This window comes from Cinclus cinclus, chromosome 3, assembly GCF_963662255.1.
Source record: "Cinclus cinclus chromosome 3, bCinCin1.1, whole genome shotgun sequence".
NCBI classification, from domain to species: domain Eukaryota; kingdom Metazoa; phylum Chordata; class Aves; order Passeriformes; family Cinclidae; genus Cinclus; species Cinclus cinclus.
In genome coordinates, this window is record NC_085048.1 from 76,374,115 (window position 1) to 76,382,826 (window position 8,712).

Consider the following 8,712-nt stretch of genomic DNA (forward strand, 5'->3'; position numbering starts at 1 on the left):
TTTGGAAACAATCACCTGCTTCACCGACAGTCCACTGTTTCTGCCCATGGCCCTGTGGATCTTCACAGTACCATCCAGAAGCACTCATGTTCAGCGGAGGCATCTAGAGGGGACACCCTGCTGACACATTCTGCCTGGATTCTTATTCAACCCACCCAAGAAAGGATTGTTAATGAGTAACCAACCCAGCTGAAAATGATCTACTTGTATCTGCTTTACTCAGCAGCTGGTCCTTCAGCCAGCACACAGGAGATCTCTGAACTCTACTGTCTAGTCCCATTTCCACAGCAAAACCTGCATATTCTCTTTATTACTGGAAGACTTGAAGGTATCCAGAGACTTTAGGCTCTGTTGTACTTAACATTGATATAAAGTACCAATACATTTAGAGTTACATTACCAGACAGATTGTGCTTTTAGGGATTGGATAAAAGGGAGCTTTCACCATAAACACGAGGTAGTCATTAGAAGCTCGAGGAGGTAATTTAAATTATCGCAGCCAGCACAAAAATAGTTTTACTTTGGGAGTTGAAGTCACAAAGCTGTCATAAATCCAAGTAGCACAGTAAAACTTCTTATAAAGGCTTAAAATTAGTTGTGAAGCCCCAAATGGCCTTGCACATAATTTGATTCTGCTACCATGGGCTAGCAAAAGGGAAATCACTCTTCACACCGAGAAAAAAACACTGAAAAACTCTATCATCCTTCAGCTCCTAGGAGACAGAAGAAGCAGGCTTACGTTTCGTGTCTCTATACGTACGTGTAAAATACATAGAAATAATAAATACATAAATAAAATGTTAAACCCACAGAACTAACAATGACTTGTTCAATCCCACGCAGTGCTGGGCAACTATCAATCAGGCATCAGAGATCAAACTGGAGCGTTACAATCCTGGCTGCTGTACCCTCACATATATCCTGCACCCACCCCCATTCGCAGAGTAAATCGTCTTCCACTGCCGAGAAGCACTCCTGCTATTCCAATACTGGTATTCACCACCAGAACAAGAGACCCTAATTTAGCCCCACACGGGCCTTCTGCAAACTGCTAATCCCCACTCCACAGCTGCTTTTCAAATGTACAGGCATGAGCAAACCATAAATGATTTATGGCGCGTGGCAGGAAGACTCTTGGCTCCCTGTGTAGGCGGGGCTTTGGGACAAGATCATGCTTGGACTAATGTTTATATTGCGAGTTGTCAGTCAGGCAGTAAATCATCTCTGGAGCTGCACACTAATACAGCCCCATCCAGCTGGGGCCTTGATGACACTGAATTCTGTTACAGCCATCTCAGATACACCTTGGGACCTATATGCAAAGGCATCATCTAATCATGGAAAAATAAATACACTTAAAAGTAGAATCTACCAAAATTCTGCAGCCCAGCAAGGGTGATTTGCTTTCAGGAATCAAACCAAACCTGTATGGGATATTTGCCAAAAATGACTCTCCACATTAGTCCTAGAAGAAATTGAGTTGAGTGCCTACACAGACATCTAATAACAGAGTGTATTTCTAGCAAAATGCAGTTACCTGAGAAAACCCTTCTGAGCAAAGTTTTTACCTCCCAGTATTCATTTACTGTAATGTAAGCAATGCTTAAATTCTAAAAGGGAAATAAAGATATTTTGCTTACTTTAGCACACAAGACACTTTCTGCTCAGAAAAATAAATACGCTTAAAGGCAGGATGTAAACTTGAAATCCATTCTCAAGAAAGGTTACTTAAAACAACTTAATTCTAAGTCAAAAATCCTGCCATTTTCCACTTTTGTCTTTTCCCACATTTGAAAGTACTTTTCATACAATACACTGGGTACAAGTCTCCCACAGATACAGGAGAAGGGAGAAAAGTTCTAAATAAAGAAAAAATTATAAATAAAATACTCCAGGGAAAAAGCCCCAGAACAGCAGCATTAACTGCAATCACTATTCAGTTCTGTGAGAGACACCAGATTTCAAATCATAGAATATTTTTAACCTTCCCATTGGGCAGCAGCAGAGTCATCACTAATGAACACTAAAGCTGCAAGAAGAAATCTGATTTAGGAGACAGAGCAGCAAGGCACCTCTGAGAATTGCAGCGAGCTTGCGAAGCAAGACATATGCAGGTCTAAAACCACTTACTCTGAGTAATATATGCCAAAATAATGGTCAAAAACCTTACAGCCACAACAATTATCTAATTATTACCTTGGGAAAATAACCTATATTCTTTTGAAACAAATGCTATAAAGTAAAACTCGCCTAAGGCTTTTTATGAGCCTATGTGTAATTCCTCAATAGCTAGAGAGACTACCTCATCTGTCCCTTTTGATTTCAGAAATATTTGTGCATGAGTGTTACATTAACACAGCTGGACAACTGAGAGACTAAACACAAGAGTAAGAAAATCCAGTTATGACTCCTACAGCATTACCAAAGCCAGCTTTATCACAAAGCTAAAATACAAATACAGAACTCAACCAAAGACACGGAAGTCACTGTGGGACTTCCACGCCTGAATTCGCTGTCCCTTAAGAAACCAAAAATTTAAGTCAGTTCTCTCTTGCCACCAGAAGCTGAGCAGATACTCTCTGCCTAAAAATCAGTCTAAGCCTTGCAGGAAAGCTTACTTTCCAATCCTGACGCATTTCACTTTAACAGCAACACAAAACTTTCATGAAAGTCGGTAACTGTTTATTCTCAGCTATTAGTCGTGCCATGAAAGGGTTAAGTTGTGCCCTAAAGCACATGTTGTTCCCAGAGAAGCCGATAGGGCCCATACAGGGATCTTGAGGTTTACATATCCTGCTTCTGTCTCTGAAAATACACATACAGACTTCTTTCCTTCAGCTCCCCTTGCATTTAGACAAACATTACCAAAAAAACAGCTTTTTATACAAATCTTCATGCCACTGCCACTTATCTTTATTAGCCTATGCGTCAAATGGAATTTATACCTACTTGCAGCACTGATGATTCTCCTGATCCTCAAAAGATTGGACATAAGCACAGGACACAAACTGTCTTCACAGACATTAGTACACTGAGGCTCATGCTACAATATACCAGAACTCACTTGAACAGCCTTAAAGCCCTGCCTTTCAGACACCTTACAGACTAAAGTTCACAAGACTGCAATGTGGAGAGGCCAAACTCCACACATTCTTTTCCCTCTTACAAGCAAAGAGAAGGAGCAGCAAGTGCTTTGCTCGACTACTCAGCATGAAAAGACAATAGCTGCACGTCTCCATGTTCTTCAGTAAGATGGTCCTCCTCTACAAACCACACTGTCTTTCCACAGACCCTGCTCTTCATCAGCTTAAAATCCTCAACTAACATGACTAATCAGAGCAGATGCAGTGCTTTGTGGATTTGTTCTTTGTTTGGTGATTTGTTGTTTTGTTTTTTTACCTTAATGCTGTTACCACAAAAAGCAAGGTCAGCAAACAACCTAACATAGCACATAAGTGATTCAATACTTTGCCCCTGACACAGACCAATACATTTAGATGGTTCAGTAGCTGGAGCAAGAAGCCTCAGTGGACAATTATGGAACATACTGCCCTTTCTTCAAACCTTTACCTGTTAAGAGATTGTATTAGGTATGAAAAATACACCTTCTAAAACAAGTTCTTTAACTAAAGCAAGTCTGAACATTTCCACTCCTAAGTGCTTGATCTTTTCTGAATCCCGCTCAGTTCTTCGCCTCAGCACTATTATGCGGTAGTGAATTTCCACAGATTAGACATCATGTGAAAATACTTTAAAATCATTATTCGGTTTGATGCCTATCAGTTTCACTGAATTGCATTCACCTCAACTGAAGAAATACATTCCAGCTCCTTCACCCCTGCATGGCAGTCTTCCTCAGGCTTGGCACCCAGCATTGCCGAAAAGCAGAGGAAAACTGAGCCCACCCAAGTGATGCTTATACTGCATTCCAACCATTGCAAAGCTATTCTCACACTCCTACATGGTTTTCCATGCCATTTCCTTCCTAAGAGCAGCTCCCAGGATGTCACTCTGGAGACGCTTGCTCATGTCATTGCAACTACAAAACATCCTGCATGCTGCTGCTTTTGGCCCTCTCTGGCTGAGCATATTTGGGATAAAACCATACATGAACATCCTAACAACGAAGAGAACAGTTTCCGAGAATGGAACGAACAAAGCAAAAAAAAGAAAATTGTCCTGGAAGTCAAAAAGGTTCAGGCAAAGTTAGACATGAACAAAACAAGCAATAATTCCCGGGAAGGCAAAAACAGTGAGGTGTCAGAGTGCCCACTTGCCTTGAACAAGGCAGGGCCTGACTTGCACTCCATAGCAATTTCACCATGCTACAGAATACACAGGACAATGGATCAGACAAAGGTCTGCTTCATCTTGAAGTCACAGCTTGAAATATCCTTTTCATTTCTCCTCCACCAAGCTTTACTAAAGCATTAAATACCACAGCATCTAAGCATCTACGTGCTTATGGGTTCATCCTCAAATCCCTAGTAAAACCACTGTTAATCATATTTTCCAAACAAAGAATGAAGAGTAAGAAACAGTAATGAACTGAACACAATAAATTTGCAGCAGAAATTAGGTATCTTTCTGACCATAGCATCTCTCTTCCCCTCCATTCAGCTGTAAAGGTATTTCAACTTTAAAAAGTAACATTCTTCCTACTACAGTTACAGACTCAGCCAATCTAGATCTAAGGAAAAGCCCTCAGGTAGGGGAACTGGCAGGGGAACAGGATGGATGATTTAATGCCCTAAGGCATTCATCCTGTTTGCATAGGTTACACACATAGCTCCTTTGCAGTCCCACGCTAAACGAATCTCAGAAAAGATCACATTTACTCAATTACTAGTGATCCGAAATACACACAGCTGGCATGAATGCCAACAAGCACTCTCTCTCCAAAGCTCAGGGTGTCATACAGAAAGGGGATACCTTCCTAACCAAAAGCCCTTAAGCAAGGAGATGAATGTACCCAGTTTCAGAACCTTAAATTTACTCTCAAAGCACTAATCAAGTCAAATGGTCAAGAAAATGTGCTCTATTATGACAATTCCAGATCCTGACAAGCCCAGTAAAAAGAGCAAGATGAATCAAAAAGGTCTCAAGCCAGATCCTCATTTACTAGCAGAGGAATCCTACCCTTGATCTGTATCACATGCAGGCTCATTTGAGACCTCCACGTGTTGCAATTCTCCCAGCAACATGTAAGGCAGAGAGTTCTGTTATCACTCTGTGCTGGAGAAGTGAGGCCAGTGACAACAAATACACAACACAGTAAATCTGTCAGGACCTAACCTACAGAACTGCTTCTCGGGTTTACACTGTAAATGTGGTGATACATGGAAATCTCAGAATCCAGTTCAGTGGTTTCTCCATAAAACGTGACAGACATTTTAACAGGTTAGGGAGTTCACCTTCAGAAAAACCATCAGCCTCTAAGAATCACAATTATGAAATCAACTACCAAAAAAATACAGTTACATTTTACTAAAACTTGTTTACTTTGCTACCACTCAAATAGCATGGCCTTCTTCACCTTTTTAAAAACACTTCACTTTTTTAAAAACACATGTCACAACCAGCTGCCTTTCTCCAAGCCAGCTCTGGTACCATTCAGACCAGCATGCCGACCAAAAATCATTCGTTCCATCTGACTTCATTTGTTCTGCTCTGGGACAAGAAGCAGGCAGACTTGCAAATTTTTTAAGGCTTTAACCTATCTCCCTGACAAGCTATGCCATTATTGTATTTAGAGTGAATGGCAGAGATAAGAATTGAGGGTTTGTTGGCTGCAAAGCAAGTGACTTAGCAGCAGCCAACAAACAACTTTAAACAGAGTGGAAAAGCACACAAGGTCATCTTTAGTTCAGAAAGCTGGTTTGGAGACTGAAGAGGCAACAGGTCTTGGCAAGTAACTCATCCCCTCCTGACCCAATGTCTTGTTAATATTAAAGATGGAGATAACCATGGGCTGCACTTTGGAATTCCACTGGCCCTGCTGAAATGCATCCACAGGATTTCAAAAGCACTGGGGGCCTGGGAAGGAATAAAAAACTCCTCTCGATACCACAGCTAAGACCTGGTACTTTAAATGCTGATTTAACACCCAGAAGCTAAATCACACTGTATGCAAAGCACTGCTGGGATATAGATGCTTTCTGCAGTGATCCACTAGGAAGTGAAGGAGAAAGGAAACGTTATAAAGGTGATCTGACAGCGCACAATCAAAAAAACCAGCTGCTGGGTACCAAACAACTGCTCCTCTAAATTGGATCTCAACAGTGAGCTCAGGTACACCTATACCACCCATCAATGGAACAGTTAAAAGTTTTTGTGGAAAAATAATGTGGTAGAACAAATAATCTGACAGAAGAGAGGGTGACTAGAACCACCTAACTTTGACATGGCTATTACTGCAAGAGCAGGATCATCAGAAAGGATTTCATTTGGATTATGGCTGGGCATATCCCTTGTGAATTATACAGACAGCATTGCTACTTTGGCACTGATAAAGCACAGCTAAGACCGCTTTCCCAGACCACATGTCAAGAGCACTGCCCTAAATCTTTAACTGAACTTTTCTTTCCAGAAGCTCTTGCTGAATTCCTCAGGGTGACTCCCATTTCACTGACACCCGTGGCCTCTCAATTCTGGCAACACAGGCCTACTGTGATGCAGAGAACACCACCGAAAGGCCAGTGTTTCAAGCATGTGGTTCATATGTTCTCAAAGAAATTGAGTAGTGGTACAAGAAGAACACAGTCTGACTCAGCATCACCTGGTTCCTGGCTCTCTTACCTGCTGTCTGATGCTTCAGTAAGGATTCATTGCTTCATCTTACATAGGCCCTTCATCCTGGCTCCTCCTCTGAATCTGTAAAACAGAAATGCACAGCTCTGAAAAGCTTTCACTGGCACAGAACTATCTACATGTGATGGACAATTCTTTTCAGTGGACTAGATCCACCTGGCACCTCTCAGATCTAGGCCATTCTCAGCCTTGCCAGATTTGTGTATCATTTGCACACCCTGATGCCTACCAATGCAACCTCATGCATACCTAAAAATCTGCATATTAGCACTCCATCTTTTATTCTACTCTATGCAGAGTGCTCAAGCTCAGAGTCAGAAGCAGTACAATATTTACTGTTCACCTGTTTTCCTTTAAAGTCTCCCCATGTTCCCAGAGGCTGCACACTAGTTCTATAGGGGGAAGCATCCCTTGCACTAGAGAGGATGTCCAGGCTGGCAGAGAATTTCCTATTAACCCCTACTGACACCAGAAGGCTGATTCTTCGCTTCCAACCCTGCCTCTGCCAGTTACATTCCAGTTCTTTAACATGCTGGTCCAGACCTATTCCTCTTTGCAGCTCCTACTTCAGCAACGCTCCCTACAGAGACACTGCCTTCTGATCCCCCACACCATCTAATTCTCAATCACACCACCTAACTCTCCATCACTCAGAACGGTTACGGTTCTGTGTGCCGATCCCCTGAGTGCACTGCCCCCTGACACGGGTCTCTCCCCGGGAAAGCTCGGTAACGCACTGTTGGCTGAGTCAGTGGTATCCCACACTTCCCCACGGAGACCGTCCCTTCCCTAGGGCCGGGGCTGTGGCACCCTCCCGCACCCGGCCCCTGCCCCACTTGTCTGACACCGCTCCCCACCCCCGCCCACGGTGCGACCCGCCCGAACCCGCTGTCCTCGGGGAACTCTACAATTCCTCGCCACACACGTGAACAGAAAGGTCCACCCCACTCGCTGAGCGCCGCCCGAAGCCCGCAGAGGCCCGGGGCGTAGGGGCCCACGCCCGGGGCTTCGTCCCCAGCCGGTCGCATTCCCCGCTCCCCGCCTCCGGAGCCCCAGCCCGGCTCTGACCCGGTCGGGCTCGGCTCCACCAGGGGTCCCACTGACTTTGCAGCTGGTTCGGCCCCGGTTCGGCCCCGGTTCGGCCCCGCCCCAAACTTTGCCCCCGCCCGGCCCCGCGCTCTCGCCTTAGGCCGCCATTTTGCCGCGGGGCACGCCGGGTAATCCGGCGGAATCCCCACGTCGCAGCGTGGCTGCGTCATCGGACGGCACGCGCGGGGGGGCGGGGCGGGGCAGGGCGGTCCCGGCAGCGCGAGGGGCGGCGGGACGGGAGGTGCCGCTGGCCGTGCCTGGGGACTGGACCGGCTCCCGACCCTTCTTACGCGTGCCCTGTTCTAAGAAACGACCCCACAGCCTGGAACGTAACTCAGCCTGTCAAAAGGGAAATACAAACCCAACTGTGGGACTAGGTGGAGAGGTAAGGAGAAAGGTAGAGGAGTAAATGGAGAAACTCACCTGCAACCCCCCCAAGGACACCTGTCTGCCTCCTAAAGGAGAGGTGCTGAGGACAGCATGTACCAGGCAAAAGCTAGGCAAACCCTGACACAAAATCTTCCACTGTTGTTCTAGTATTGGGTCTTTGAAAAACGAGTACATTTTAATTTCTAACCAAATCACCCCTTTTATTCAACTCTGAGCTCAGACAGGTGCTGTTTCTGTTACTTCTCTTGCCCAGTACATAGACTCACCCACTGCTTCCATTTCCTGTTATCCATTCTTTCACAAACATCTCATGAATCTATGATTCACACAGTAAATAATGGAGCCTAGTTCTGAGGAAATTTGCCCAGTTCAGAGAAGTCCTCATAGAATTTACACTATGTTCTTCAATGTACTACTACATTT

At 44.5% G+C, this 8,712-nt stretch overlaps 1 protein-coding gene across 4 annotated transcripts in view; it reads right to left on the minus strand.

The window, feature by feature from the left end:
• TJAP1 (tight junction associated protein 1) overlaps positions 1–7,979 on the minus strand; it is a 39,489-nt gene extending 31,510 nt beyond the window's left edge. For 3 of the 4 annotated variants that reach the window (XM_062490237.1, XM_062490240.1, XM_062490239.1), the window contains exons 1-2: positions 7,879–7,979; positions 6,799–6,873 (exon numbers count right to left, since the gene is read on the minus strand). The gene's annotated coding sequence lies outside the window, so the exon portion shown is untranslated. Of the gene's footprint in view, positions 1–6,798; positions 6,889–7,878 lie in introns of those variants that run through there. The other variant, XM_062490238.1, reaches the window with a different exon arrangement.
• Positions 7,980–8,712: the final 733 nt, after the last annotated feature.